The sequence below is a fragment of the Pinus tabuliformis genome, chromosome 8 (genome assembly GCF_031772625.1).
Source record: "Pinus tabuliformis cultivar Carrire ecotype Pingquan chromosome 8, CPIR1, whole genome shotgun sequence".
Classification (NCBI taxonomy): domain Eukaryota; kingdom Viridiplantae; phylum Streptophyta; class Pinopsida; order Pinales; family Pinaceae; genus Pinus; species Pinus tabuliformis.
Genome location: NC_142294.1, coordinates 830,221,437 through 830,237,420, shown reverse-complemented (window position 1 = coordinate 830,237,420; position 15,984 = coordinate 830,221,437).

The window sequence follows — 15,984 nt, the reverse complement described above, 5'->3', positions numbered from 1 at the left end:
TTGAGGTTTCTGTAATAGTTCTTCTCGTTTGTACACCTGCCTCTTTTGCCCCTAAAAATTTTGTTTCTGGATGATTTTTTTGAACATACCTGGACGGAGTCTTTTCTTCTACCGTTATCTCTTCTTTTGGTGCTTCATTGGTTTCTTCTTCAAAATCAGTGTGATTTGATGTGGGAAAATAATCCCCATCTTCTTCATTGTCATAATCTTCGGTTTTTATCTGTTTTGGATTTTTGCAGGCTTCATCAACCACAACATCAATACTTTCAATAATTTTCCCAAGGCTTTTATTATAACATTTATATCCTTTACTTCGAGAAGAGTAACCAAGAAGAATACCTTCATCTGCTCTGGGTTCAAACTTACCAAGTTTTTCATCAATCCTTTTGATGTAACATTTGCTTCCAAAAACTTTAAATTATTTTTCAATAGGAGTCTTACCATACCAAAGTTCATGTGGAGTTTGAGTGTTGTTTACCCGAACATTTGCTTGGTTGCGAATAATGACGGCGGCAAATGCAACTTCACCCCAGAAGCTTGCAGGAGCTCCAGATTCATCTAGCATAGTTCGAGCTATTTGTTGAACAGTTCTATTCTTTCTTTCTACCACTCCATTTTGCTAAGGAGTCCTTGCGGTGGAGAACTGCCTTTTTATTCCATGTTGTTCACAAAAGTCAAGGAATTCATCCAAGGTAAATTCCTCTCCTCAATCAAATCTGAGGCATTTGATTTTATGATCTGATTCATTTTCAACCAAAGCTTTGAAGGCTTTGAACTTTTCAAATGCTTCATATTTATGCTTTAGAAGACCTATCCAACACATTCTGGAAAAATCATCAATGAACAATATAAAGTATTCTTCTCCACGAGGTGACATTTTCCTTGATGGTCCACATAAATCAGTATGAACAAGTTAAAGAGGCTTATTAGCTAATCCTTCTTTTTCAATGAAGTGAGATCCGGTTTGCTTACCAAATTGACATGGTTTGCATATTGTATTTTCAGGAATGCTGATATCTAGAAGATCATGAACAACCTATAATCTGCATGCTTTTCTTATTTGAGAAAAGCTTAGATGTCCCAATCTTCTGTGCCATAGCTAGTTTTCATCATTTTTGTTTAGATAGCACTGTTGCTGTCCTCCCTTGAGTATGTATAAGTTGTTTGGATTTCTTGTACCTTTGATCACGGTTTCTCTTGTATCAAGCTCATGAACAACACATCCATTTGATCGAAACACCACTTCATTTCCTTGATCACACATTTGACTGACACTCAACAGGTTATGCTTTAGACCATCAACATACATAACATTCCCAGCTTTAACCTTTTCTTTCAAGAAAACAAAGCCTTTACCTTTTATGATAGCAAGAGTGTCGTTTCCAAATGAGACATTCTTTTCCTTTGATAAGTCATTATATGAGTGAAGTTTTTCTTTGTCACCTGTCATGTGTTTTAAGCATCCACTGTCGATGTACCACTGATTTTCTTGTCCTTCTGCATACAAGGCTATACCACATATTTCTGTTTGCGGTTCTTTCTTTCTCCATATTTTGGGATTTAATGGAGTTTTCTCCTTTTGAGATATTTGTCGAAATTTACTCCTGCATTTAGATTCTTCATGGCCAAAGTTGTTACAGATTGAGCATTCTATTTCATTTTCAAGAAAAGAAAAGTTATTATAGGAACTTTTCTTGATCCCTATCACATTCCTTTGATTTCGTGATTCTCTAGTCATGATGGTTTTGTAAGCAACACATTGAGCAGCTTTGTGACATTGAGCAGCTTTGTGTCCAAAATTATGACATGAGAAACATTGACCATTAAAGAATTTCATGCGATTATTGAATCTACTGACCTGATGATTGTAGTTTCTATTGATATTCATCTTTGAAGCAAATGGAGTATTATTTACCTGAGATTGGTTGTGGCTTCTATTCATCCTTGAAGCAAATTGAGCCTGATTTACCTGGTGATCTGCTTTAAGCCTTTGCTGACGATTGTCATATTGTTCATTGTTCTTTGCTGCATCAAGATAGCTTTTAGTGGAGGTTGACGGCTTCTGTGATTGAGATGCTTCTTCAGTATATCCAAGACCTATCTTTAACATAGGAGAACACTGCACTTTGATAATTTTATTTAAGGTTTCTGATCCTTTAGCAAATCTAAGATTGAGAGATTTTGTTTTCTCAAGATCCTTTCTTAGACCCACAATTTCACATTCTAGTTTTTCATTGTGTTTTTCTCTTTCAGCAAGTTAGTATGTCAAGGTATCTATAATCATATTATTTTCTTCTAAACAGATTTTGAGTTTAGAGATTTCTTCATGAAGTTCATCTTCTTCTGAAGCATCCCAAAAATTATCATCTTCATAAGCCATTAGAAGTCTATAGTCATTACTATTTTCATCTTCATCACTATTTGATAAACCATCGCTATCTTCATGAGTACAATAACTCTTTTTACTTACACTTTGTTTTCTATTCCATTTTGCAGATTCCTTCCCTTTATCATAATTATCTTTATGAGGAAATTTGGCAGCATAATGATCACCTCTACCATAGGCAAAACATTTGAAAGGTAGTTTACCTCTAAATCTTCCGGAACCCCGTTGAAGCTTCTTAACAAAGTTTACTTCATCTTCTTCTTCTTAAATATGTCGTGATTCATTGAGTTCTTCCTTTCCTTTTGCTGAAGCTTTAAATGCGACTTCTCTCATATCTGATGGGCCTCCTTTTCTCATCTAAAAGGCAGTTAAGATTCCATGTAGTTGTTTCATAGTGATAGTCTATAGATCCTGTTTTTCTTCTATGGCAGATACTTTTGATTCAAATTTAGCAGACAAGGATCTTAAAACTTTCTCAACTAAGGTAACTTCCTTTATCTCTTCACCCAGATTCTTCATGCAATTAACAACCTCAACTATATGTAAGAAGTAACTAGCTATACTTTCATCATTGTGCATCTTAAGAGTTTCATATTGAATTCTGAGAGTTTGCATTTTAGCACGTTTTCCCTGAGAGTCTCTTCGTAGCTTAGAATGATTTTGTCCCAAATTGCTTTTGCTGATTTGAGCTGCATAACTTTGACAAACTCTGATTGTGACAGACTTCCCAATAATGTATTGACAGCCCTGGCATTGGTTTCATATTGCTTTTTACCTGTCGTATCTGTAGGAATTGCTAATGGAAATGTATATCCTCCTTCCATGATTTCCCAGACATCTGTTCCAAGTGATTGTAGATAGGTTGTGGTTCTTATCTTCCAATAAACAAAGTTTCTCCCATCAAAGATTGGCAGTCTGATGGATCCCATGCTTTCTTGATTGCTCATGATGATGGATCTCCCTTCAAGCGATCAAGATTCTTCTAAAGGACCTGCTCTGATACCAATTATTGGAAATAATACTAAGACGGGGGGTGAATCAGTATGATCAGATCAATAATTTAATTTTCCAAACGGATTTGTATACGCTACTTCAGCTAATTGAACTAGTGTGTATATGCTACTGCACTTAAGGCAACCAGCGTATATGTAGAGAACTTTTGATTTACCCAATTTATCATGCGTTGAACTTTAACCAGTATATCAGAGATTTATTAGACAGTGCAGTAAAAGAAGAATAAAGCATCATACATAAGCAACACACATGAACACCAAGATATAAGGTGGAAACTCAATGTGGGTGAAAACCACCTACTGTTGTCGTCTGTGTCTTCTTTTAATAATAAGAAAATATGTTTACAATTTTGCACTAGTGCAGACTTATACCAGTATGCAGGCTTCTACCTGTAGAAGGTTACAACCTTCTCTGTTCTCCAGCTTCTACTGGAAGGGAGCTACAACCCCCTAACTCTTGTACTAGCCGATATGTTTACTAGTACGTAGGTTGTGACCTACAGAAGGCTACGACCTTCTTTCTTCCTCCAGGGACCATGTTTCATAAATTTTTAGACTGGATCCATCACAATTGTAATTCAATCATCAAATACATCTGCATCAACCAATCACTTTCTGAACCAACCACAACTGAATCAATCAATCACTTTGATAACCCATCAATCTGATCATTCAGAATACTGTCACCATGTTACAGTAACCAGAACCCAGAACTCTGCAACAACAAATAGAAACAACTAAAACATATTTTATAAGGTATACGCTACTTCCATGTGTCGAACCTATGTGTATACGCACTTTTCTCAAAGCCAACCAGCGTATACATCTGCAAATATTAATTAGCTATTCCAGACTTCAGTTATACCTAGATCATAATATTTACAGAACAACACATGCGTCAGTATACAGATCTAGAATAAACATGATTAGACCACACAAAGATAATTCATTTCAATCCTAAAGATCCCGATCTATCATTAGATCTTGTCCTCCATCAACTACTAAGGTTCATCCCTTGTTCAAATCAAGCACCATAAGCTAATAACCTGCATACTAGATCTCACACTTCATCAGATATTCAATACTTTCACACCTTTGCCTAATGATCTTCTCCTCCTTTTATGGTTTTAGCCCTTTCTCAATACCATGGACCAAAACCACTTATGACCAATACCTTGGACCAAATACCTAGGGTCAATACCTCGGACCAGATACCTTAGACCAATACCATGGATCACAATACCATGGACCAAATACTTCAGACCAAAAACTTAGTTTTCCAAGGTATACGTGCTTTTCCTTCTATGAAATTGCGTGTGTACATATACGCTACTTGTGGTCAGTGAACCTGAGTGTATAAGTAGCTTGGTCAAGGTGAACCTGTGTATACCTCTCTTTCTTCATTCTGTGAAGACTAATCTATAATTCTTTGTTGTTAACCTGCTATACTGTGATTTTTCATCTGAGTGAGTTGCCATCAAGGACAATACCTGTATCATAATGCCAACACTGCATGCCTCTAAACTCTATTAAAATGAGGCTCGAAGGCCTATTTATTGTTGAGAAACAATGGAAAACCCTAAAAATCCAAAAACCTAACCCTAGGAGATGAACCGCCAAATTGTGGGCCTCGTTTGGGTAAATTGGTACATCAACTTCCTGGGGTCGTAACTTTGGCATATGATCTCTGTTTGACGCGCACAATACCTCATTAGAAATATCTATCTGAGTACTACAACTTTTGAGTGAGAGATATTAATTCATGACCCATGTTTCTCTCATTTTTCCCAAAATAACGTCATTTAGGGCCTCAAAACAGCTCGAGAAGTTCGGGACCCGAAAAACTGCTAAAAATAGTAAACTGTGCTACAATTAAGGAAACAAAAAAACTGAAAGAGACAGTTGTGGGGCTCCAAGTGGGATAAGTGAGTGGCCACCAAAATCCACCTAGATCACTCCTCCCCCCTTAGGAAGCAATGGTTCCCATTACGTTGAGTGCCTCCATGAGATGCGGAAACTTCTGCTAAACTTGGTCCCTGGGGAGTTGTTCTGCAATCTTTGATGTTTCTAGTAATGGTGGGAAGCATGGTCAAGGGAGGTCCACATTGAACACTTGGTGCAAGCTTGGTAATGGTGGAATGTCGTGCTCCAAAGCATTGTTTTCACAGTCTTGGTAATGATGTAAGGACCATATCGGAGTGGTATGAGATTCCGATGGGCTCTTGTAAGGCGTTCTTTCTGTAGATGCAACCAGACTTTATCACCCACCTAAAACTTGTGTGGCACTCGATGTTGATCATGTCGCTGCTTGTACTTGGAATTTTCCATAATGGAGCGGTGATATATCAGCCCGTTGGGATGAGGTGCTCTGGGAGTTAGATCGAATGAATGCTTGACCTGATAGTGCAATGGTACCCCTCTGGGTGAGGAGAAGATGTCCCTGTATTTTTCATGACTGTATCCACCTACTTCTGTTGTGTGGAGGAACCCTTCTCAGGGGCCATGGATGTGGTTGCGATCTTCCCTTTACTTTGAGAGAAAACCAGAAAGAAAATGAATTTCCCATTCTCGGAGATGATCTTACTGCCTTTCTTAGCAAAGATCAAAGAAGTGGCGGTAGGCGGGGCTACCTCCAGTATCCTGTATAATGTATTACATAAATAAATAATAACAACACGAGACCTTGACTCATACACAACATGTCACTTCCACAAGTATGGTTGACCTAATAATACATCAGAAACATCAAGCGGTGCAACATCACACAATACCTCATCTGTGAAGGGCTTGATGTTGTCAGAAGGAAGCACTATTGGTGGCCTTGGAGATCTCGTCCTTGGTGAAGCCACCCGATGTTGTACGGTTGTGGGTGTGGTATGGTTGGTAGTCCCAGCCGCTTCACGACCTCTGCTGAAATGAGGTTCTTTTGGCTGCCACTGTCGATAATGAATTGCAGCAGCGAACCCTTCACCCACATTTGTGAGTGGAAAGATGCTCCCACTCCTCTGGATCGTCAAGCTCATTCTTATGGATCTTAGCAGTGGCAACAGTGGCGCTGGGCTTCACATCAATGATTTGCTTCCCTTTGTCATTCCCCTTGTCGGGTTCTAACTCAGGGTCGGAACATGCATCTGATTCTGAAGCCTTCAACTCGGCCACCAACAACTGCTTGGTCCGACACTCACTTGTGTTATGAGTGGGGATCTTATGGAACTCACACCACTTTCCTGTGTCCTTCTTTGACTTCGTGGTGTTGTTATTTTCTTGTGGCTTCGACGGGTTGTCTTGGGTCACCCCGCCTTGGCTTTGTCCTTTTTTCTTCGGATTCGCAGATCCAAAGTCTCGCTTCTTTTATTTAAACTTCTGCTTGATCTTGACAGCGTATCGATATGCCGTGTCAAGCGAGGAGATGTCCAGGAACTCCATCTCGTCCTAGATGTACCTGTGTAGGCAGCCGCGGTATTTGAGTACCAAATGCAACTCAGAATCCTTGATACCCAACTTTGTGCGAAGGGTATGAAAAATATTTGTGAACTCTGGCACATCTTGGTCCCTTCCCTGTTGCAGCATGGTCCACTTTATGTATTTGTCCTCATAGCTCCTGACAGGGTAGTACTACTCCTGATGGCATCCCAGAATATGTGTCTATCTGACCCTCGAATATGGGGATTTCAAAGTTAACTTGTACCTTAAAGGGTGTGGCGTTTCCAAAGTAGTTGTTGGAAGTAGTTGCGTCACCCTTGGGTAGCCGCTGAAGGATCTAGGCAAAGTTGTCCATCATCGCATTCCTTTGTCACTTGAGGGCCTCTTCGAGCAAGATTTTGATAGGATCTCCTGCCTGCTCATCTTTCTTTTCATCCTCCATGGGAGGTCAGCGGGATTTGCAAGGCTGGTCTTGCAAAGGTTCGACAATTTCAAGCCCTAACTCCTTATATCTTGACCTTGTTGGAGACAAGCAAAGAAAAATATAGAAAGAGCAGACTGCTCTAATACCAGTGATCCGGATTTAAACAGGAACGCAAAAAATTACAGATATTACCATAAATACAAAGATGCAGTAGAAATAACACTTCATTTCATTAATATTAAATATTGAAATATGCTTACAAACAGAATGGAAATAAGACTAGCTCGAGCGATGGTAGTTTATCTCTAAGAAGAGATGTTGCATATACATGCCTTTGAACTCTATTATAATGAGTCTCAAAGGCCTATTTATTGTTTAGAAACAATGGAAAACCCTAAACATCCAAAAACCTAACCTTAGGGGATGAACCACCAAACTGTGGGCCCTGTTTGGGTAAATTGGTACATCAACTTCCCGGGGTTGTAACTTTGGCATACGATCTTTGTTTGACGTGCACAATACCTCGTTAGGAATATCTGTCCAAGGATTACAAATTTTGAGTCAGAAACGTAGATTGATTACCCATGTTGCTCCCAGTTTTCCCAAAAAACGTCATTTAGGGCCTGAAAATGGCTTCGGAAGTTTAGGACCCGAAAAACTGCTAAAAATATTAAATTGTGCTACAATTAAGGAAACTAAAAAACTAAAAGCGATAGTTGTGGGGGTCCAAGTGGGATAGGGGGGTGGCCACCAGCATTCACCTCGATCAACAAGAGCACAATTTTTTTTTCCATAAACAAGCAAAATAGGGAGAGTGGTGAAATAGAGTTAAAAATGTTGAGGTCAATGAGGAATTCATATTAGATCCAAAAAAAGGAACTCTCACTTTGAATTCCTTTAAAAGGAGATTGGTGAAGCCTCAAATTATTTGGTAGAGGACTTCCTCTCTCTCATTCCCCAACTAGTTTTAGAGGAGGACAACATTAAGATTATGAGTTTTATCTCAAAAGAAGAAATCCAGAAGGTGGAATGGTATTTTGACCTAGATAAAGTCGTAGATCTAGGTGAGTTCACTGGGCACTTCTCTCAAAAAATTTGGGGAACGATCAAATATGACTTATGCGGAATGGTTAACTTCATTGAAGAATCTGATCATATAGGCAGTGTTCTCAACTCATCTTTCTTGGCTTTAGTTCCTAAGGATGCAAGTCCTTCCTCCTTTTCTTAATTTAGGCCTATTTCTTTATGTAATTTCTCTTATAAAATTATTTTATGATCATTTATTTGAGGCTCATTCCTTTCCTCATTTAACTGATATATAAAAATCAAGGTGGCTTTGTAAGTAAGAGGCAGATCATCGATAACTTTGTTTTTGTTCAAGAAGCCATTGATTCTAGTAAATCTAGGGGCAACAATGGCATGGTAATAAATCTTGACATGGTCAATGCCTTTGCTAAAGGAACTATTTTCTCTTTTCTCTTTTAAATTATATGGGTTTTTCTTTGGGCTTTGTAAAATGTATTGTTGCATGCATTTCGAGCCCTTGGATTTCATCACTGGTGACTGGATGTTTGGTTGGATTCTTTTGAGCCTCTAGAGGTCTAAGGCAAGGATGCAACCTTTCTCCAATTCTCTATATTTTTATGGTTGAATCTTTAAGCAGGGAACTTGGGTATGAAAGAAGCCTAAATTGCCTTCTCGAAATTAGGTTCTTAGAAGGAATCAAGTGCATAAACCGTGCTCAATTTGTAGATGGAACACTTTTACTTAGAGAGGCCTCATGTATCATATTAAGGAGATTTAAATATATTCTATAAAAAAAAAAAAAAATATTGTCTCTGGGGGAGTGATAAATGACGGTAAAATCCACCTTTATTCTTAGAATATCAGGAAATCTTTTCATGGGAGAATTTTAAGAATTATAGGCATTGCGGGGAGGGACACATGGACAAAATTTAGATATTTGGGCATGCCCATTTTCCTCAAAGCATTCCCTCATCCATCCTAGGACCATGCAATTGATAAATTTAAAATTAAATTTGAGCAATGGGTTACTCAATGGTTAAATTCGGTAGGATGGTTAATTTTAGTTCAGTTTGTGCTTACAACCCTCCCTTTATTTCATTTTTCAGCCTTACTAACCCATGTTCCAATTAGATAACAAATGGCATAGGAGATAAGGAGGTATCTTTGGTAGGGTGGAAAAATAAACTCTAAAAAAAATCATCTTATGAACTTGTTGACGGTGCTGGACCTGCCAACATTCAAGGGATCTCCCCGATATGAAGTCCCAACTAGACTTCACATCATTTGGAGTAGGATTCCTAGCAGTGGGTGGTAATGTTATGCCTTGATTGTGGAGACGCACATAGTAAGTATGATAACTTTGGGTAAGAGAAAGTGTGTGACACTACGGAGAGTCAAGTGTGATGCATGAAGGTTCCAACACACGAAGGGGAAAGGAAGTGTTCCCCTTGGAAGCCTGTAATAGTACACAACTTGAAAGGAACTCACGAGTGAAATGACATCACATTAGCTAAGATGTGGAATAGTCCACAAGTTAAAGTGATGAGTTAATCCAACAACACATGTTCAACAAGATTCGTACAAATGCAAACAAAATAGTTCATAAGCATATGCATAAGTCAAATAGCATGCATTGCCAATACAACAAGAATAGTCCCACTATATTAACAACAAATGCACGAAAGTGTGATGGCTCTGATTTTATTATTATAAGTGAAACTTCCATCCATATATACACCATGGACGACCACTAGCCCCAATAGTGGAATATTAGAGTCAAGAACACCTGCTCCTCCAAAAAAGTATACTCACTCTGCGCTATGGAGAAGCCTAGGCTCTTCACAATACTCCCAAGATCTTTCTAAGCCTAAGCCTAGCCAAAATCATGGCTCCCAAAAAACCTATTCTATGAGTTATGAGGATCTATTTATAACAAGAGGGGGGTGACTCTTCAACTCCCCTTTGTGACCTTTGGACTACCCTCATGAGTCTTCAACTTATTTACAAAATGACACATTACATTACATGGTGACTTTTCATATTCCAATATTGACACTTTGAATTTCACTTACAAAATAATTACAAATAATATTACATTTTCCACTCATAACCATATAAGACAAAATAGGGTAGAGAAAACCTAACAAGACATAACACTATGATGTTGGAGTTCGGGAAAAGTCCAGCTTAGCAACCTCCACTTACTGCTTATCGGTCACATATTGGTGCCAAGCTTGGTATTGTGCAATGGTGTCCTCAAATTGTGGTCCGAACTTAAACAAGAACACAAAAAATTACATATATAACCATAAATATAGAGATGCATCAGAAATAACACTTCATTTCATTAATATTAAATACTGAAATATGCTTACAAACAGAATGGAAATAAGACTAGCTTGGTTGATGGTAGCTTATCTCTGAGAAGAGATGTCGCAACTACATGCCTCTGTATTGTGTTACAATGAGGCTCAAGGGCCTATTTATTATTGAAAAACATGATAAAACCTTAAACAAACAAAAACCTAACCCCAGGAGATGTAACACCAAGAGTTTGTGGGCCCCGTGGGGGTTAATTGGGCAGCCAACTTCTCGAGGTTGAAACCTGGTCATATTATCTTCGTTTGGCGCGTATGATAACTTGTTGGAAAGGTCTCTCCGAGTACTACAGATTTTTCCAAAGGCCTTTACCTATGGCTACGAGCCTACAACGAACCTCAAAAAATGCCGTTTAAGGGGTCAAAACTACTCTGGAAGTTCAAGACCCGAAACAGTTACTAAAAATAGTAAATGCTAAAATAAATAAGGAAACAATTGAAACAGATCAGAGGTCTAGGTGGAAAAGGTAGGTCACCACCAATATCCACCTGGATCATTACTCCCCCCTTAGAAAGCAATGGTACCCATTGCGTGCAAAGCCTCCATGATGTGAGGAAATTTATGTTGAACTTGGTCTATGGTGAGCCACTTGCCTTGGTGCAGGAGTTGGCCAGCTTTGACAACCCGATATAGTTGGATCTTCTGTTGGCGAGTGTTCTTGACTTGTGTGTCCATAATCCGATCAGTTGTGGCTTTTTCTATGCAGTCTGGGTTTAACTCTGGTGGTGTGAGTTGTTCTACAATGTCTGATGTGTCCAATAATGGTGGGAAGTATGACCGAAGGCAATCCACATTGAACACTAGGTGTAGACCAAGGAATGGAGGAATGTTGAGCTCAAAATAATTGTCTCCCACAACCTTGATAATGGTGTAAGGACCATATCAGAATGGTATGAGCTTCTGATGGGCTTCGGTAAGGCATTATTTCTGCAAATGCAACCAAACTTTGTCGCCCACCTAAAACTTGTGTGGCACCTAATGTTGATCATGTCATTGCTTGTACTTGGCATTTGACTTCTCCAGGATTTCGTGAACATGCTGGAAGATGTTTTGGATGAATTCAATAAATTTGTTCACTTTATCAGCCTCAAACAATCCATGTGTAGATTGTTTCTGTGTAGTCGTGTGTGGCATGGCAACATCAATCGGACACAATGGTTGAAATCCTAGACTCACTTCAAAGGGACTGCGACCAGTTGAGATATGGAAAGCTCTACTATAATTGTGCTACACATATGGAAGAATCTCATCCCAGGTTCAAGGATGCTTGGAGTTATACATGTGGAGTATGTGCACTATCATCCTATTGATGACCTCCATTTGGTCATCAGTTTGGGGATGAAAGGCAATCCACTTGGTGAACTTGGTGTCCAATACTGTCCAGAGAATTTACCAGAATGTGCTCAAGAACCTTCTATCTCGATCTAATATAATGGTATGTGGGATCCCAAAATGTACCCATACTCATTCAAAGAAGAGTTTGACAGTGTCCTTTGTGGTGATACTCTTCTTCTAGGCCACCAATATAACCATTTTAGAAAATTTATCCACGACCACAAATACACAGTCATTACCATGCTTGGTAGAAGGGGTGCTAGACATATAGTCCATGGAGATGGATTCCAATGGTTGGATGGGAGCAGGCAAAGGAGTGTACAGGCCTTGCTTCTTGATGTTCAGCTTGGCGATGGCGCAAGCAGTGCAGGATTTGATATATTTCCCAACATCTCGTCAGAGTTTGGGCCAATAAAAGTACTTTGTAGTACAACCACGGTTTTCTCCACACCAAATTTTCTTACAACCTGACTGTAGTGTGCCTCAAAAATCATCTTGGCACACTCGCTTGAAGGAACAAAAAGGTGGCCCAGGTAGCATAACAATGCATCTTGGAGGTGGAAATCAAGGACCTTTCCATCTACTAGCATTTGGTATGTGGAGGCAAACTCTTCATAATTTTTATATAATTGCGGCCATCCAAAGGTCTTGTGACCACAAGAGTTGAGAACAGTAGTCAGTACTGCAACTGGGGGCTGGATGAGGTAGACTGCAACGTGATTGATGCTACCCTTTTTGTATTTAATGTTCAAGTGGAATTGTTGCAGATATGTTGACCACTTCTGATGGCGATCGTTTTGCAACTTCCCCTGTGTCTGTATAAACTGAAGAGGTCGGTAATTGGTTTCAATGACCATCTCCTTCCCCAGAATGTAGTGCTTCCACTATCGGCAAGCCTACACGATGGAATACATCTCTTTATCATAGGTGGGGTACTTATGAATTGTATCGGAAATTGTCTCACTATGATAAGCCACTAAATGCCTGTGTTGGGTGAGGACTGCACCAATCGCATATTCTAAGGCGTCTATCTCGATTTCAAATGATTGTTGCAAGTCTGGTAGTGTGAATACCGGTGCAGAGTAGAGGTGGTGCTTCAACTTAACGAATGCATTCTGTTGAGACTCGAACCAGGAAAACTTTTCTTTCACCCCGCCCTTAGTAATCTGACTCAAAGGCCAAGTGATATGGGAGAATCCAAACATGAATCTCCAATAAAAAATTTCAAGGACCAAAAAGCTATGAATATTCATTAGAGTGGTCAAGGCTAGCCAATCCTTAATGACTTGGATCTTAGTCGGGTCCACATGCATGCCACACTCATCTATGATGTAACCCAAGTATTGGACCTGGCTCATGCCAAAGGTGCATTTCTCCAAGTTGGCACACAGTTTGTGTTGCCGAAGGATTTGAAGGACTTGTCGAATGTGTTTTAAGTGTTCTTCCCAGCTCTTTCTAAAGATGAGGATGTCATCTAGATAAACCACCATGAAAAAGTTGGTGAAGGGCCGCAAGATGTCATCCATTAGCCTCATAAAAGTAGCAGGGGCATTTGTCAACCCAAAGGGAATAACCAACCATTTAAAAAGGATTTACTTAGATTTAAAGGTGGTCTTCCATACATCTGTGGGATCTATTGGAACCTAGTGATAACTAGACTTCAGATCGATCTTGCTGAAATAATTTCCCCCCTTGAGTTGGTCCAATAGGTCACCAATCCATGGGATTGGATACCTGTTCTTGACAATGATTTTGTTTAATGCCTGATAATCAATGCAGAGCTGTTACACAGAATTTTGTCATTGTCCCTGTACTCCCTGTCCATGATCCTAGAGGACCTCTACAGTGAACTCGACATGCTTTCCTATCATGAAGAAACTCCCAGTATGTCCCTCTTCATGAGTAGAATAATTCCCCTTTGCATCATTTCCCAAGAATCTTCCTTTTATCCCAGTTTACAAGACTGACGCTACTAACCAGTTTCCTCCTCGTGCCAATTTATAGAGATTAAAACTAGCCCTAGCACTGTATGGAGTGATTGATCCCTTTTCCAATCATGTCGATCCTCTTTTGGCAAGTTTTTTTAAATATGGAGTCAAAGCTTCGTAATGGAAGTCTGGTAGATGTATGGGCTGGATGGAGCCGAGGAAGTTAGTTTGGGCTCCTTTCCCTTATTAGGATGGAACAAACTCAAGATAAGACCTTCTCCCATGATGAGAGGAACCATATCCCATCCATCCAAGCTATATAAACCTCTCTTTTCACAAGCTAAACTAGTTTTGGAGTGAGTTTGAATGATCAGCAAGTCATCTATAGTTTGTAGCTTTCTAGTGTATGATTGAGGGAGAATAGTGTGTTTTGGTTTGGTTTGAGACTAGAGGGAAGAGGCCTTAAAACTTCCATTTTTGGGGCTATCCATGAAGTGATAACAGAAGTGTGGGAACCCGAATAAGTCAGAGGAGACCAGTAATGTCAAGGCATTGGTTGTAATCTCTTTCTAATTTATATGAATACAACTATTGATTGATTTCCTACATCAAGTGTTGTTTTACATCTTTATGGCTTAATGTTCCTTGACCTATTACGTAGGTTGAATACAATATTGTATGTTATCACGTTTGTTGTTGTTGTTGTTTGCTTATTTCAGGTATTCGAAGGAAGGAAATGGAAGATAGCTGGAGTGAGGAAGAAGGATCATCACTAAGTGGAATAGTATTCTAAGAGGTAGGCCCTCTTAATTGGTTCTAGCTTAAGGAGATTTTCCATAGATTGTTTGTTTGTGGCTAGACCCACTCTCCTGGGCTAGAGGAATTGTTTGTTTCCGCACTGAGAATTTACCTACACCACAAATTGGTGACTCCATTGGGGAGCCAGTCCTTCTGTTTGATTGATTGCCATTTTATGGTTTTGTGTGAACTTTTCTAGTATCACCATTTATCTCTAGTGTTCTCTGCTTTTCCTGGTTTATGGCTTTAAGCCTGAAATTTACAGTGGAAAGTCTGGTTTTAGCCTTTGAAAAGTTTTATTCTTTTCCTTGAATCCTCGGTCAGCGCATTTATTTTTTTTACAGTCGCATCAATCAGTATGGGTTCTCAAAAATAGTCGCGCTGACCCCCTTCTGGCGCTTGTTGTTAGTTAGGCAGTCACGCCGATTCCTATAGGTGAAGATCAGGGTTTACCCTAGATCATAGCCAGTGTGTCTTGCCCTTCTTATTTCTATCTCCCAGCTTGTTTTGACTGTGTTCTCCCTGGATAGAAAGCTCTTTTATCTTGGTTTATATGCTTGTTTGATTTGCATTTTCTTCACTTGGTTTCTTGAGTTTTTGGATGGTTTGTCACCATAGGGCATCTAGGTCATCGTCCATTCAATTGTTTGTGCGCTCAACAAGTCAATTTGTTGGTTAGTTGCTCCTTTGCATTTCGTTTTTTAGTCCTTTTATTTCTTTTATTTCAATTAAACAAGTTTGAAAAGCTGTGTATGTTCTTCTCTTGATTAAGCATCTCTTTTTGGGCATAGATCACATTGCTTGTCTTGTTCTTGATTGAATTGTTGCATCATTGGTTTGGAAGGATTCCTCTTTTCGTGCTTTCCATTTGATTGATGTTGATTGTTTTGAAAAAAAATCATTAAAGTGTTTGCGAAAGATTCATTTAATCATTCCATTGAAAATACATAATTCTAGTTTTTTGAATCAATATGTTACATTAGCTACCACCATTGAAGACTAGAGTTGCATCATCATTTTCATTCGAAAAGAAATGAATTCTCTTTACTTTTGAAAGGACTATTGAAGTGCATTCGATAGGAAGATTTAGTGCATTTAGGATATTTATTAGTGAAAGATTTCATTCTTTGATTGTTGCATTGATTATGTGTTCTCTATCTCTCAATTAGTGTTAACTTTCATCGAAGACAAATATTTCTTTTTTCATATAGCTACATGTAGGAGTTTTTTTAGATGACAGTGGTAGGGCCTTGTAAATGAAACCTAATTCAA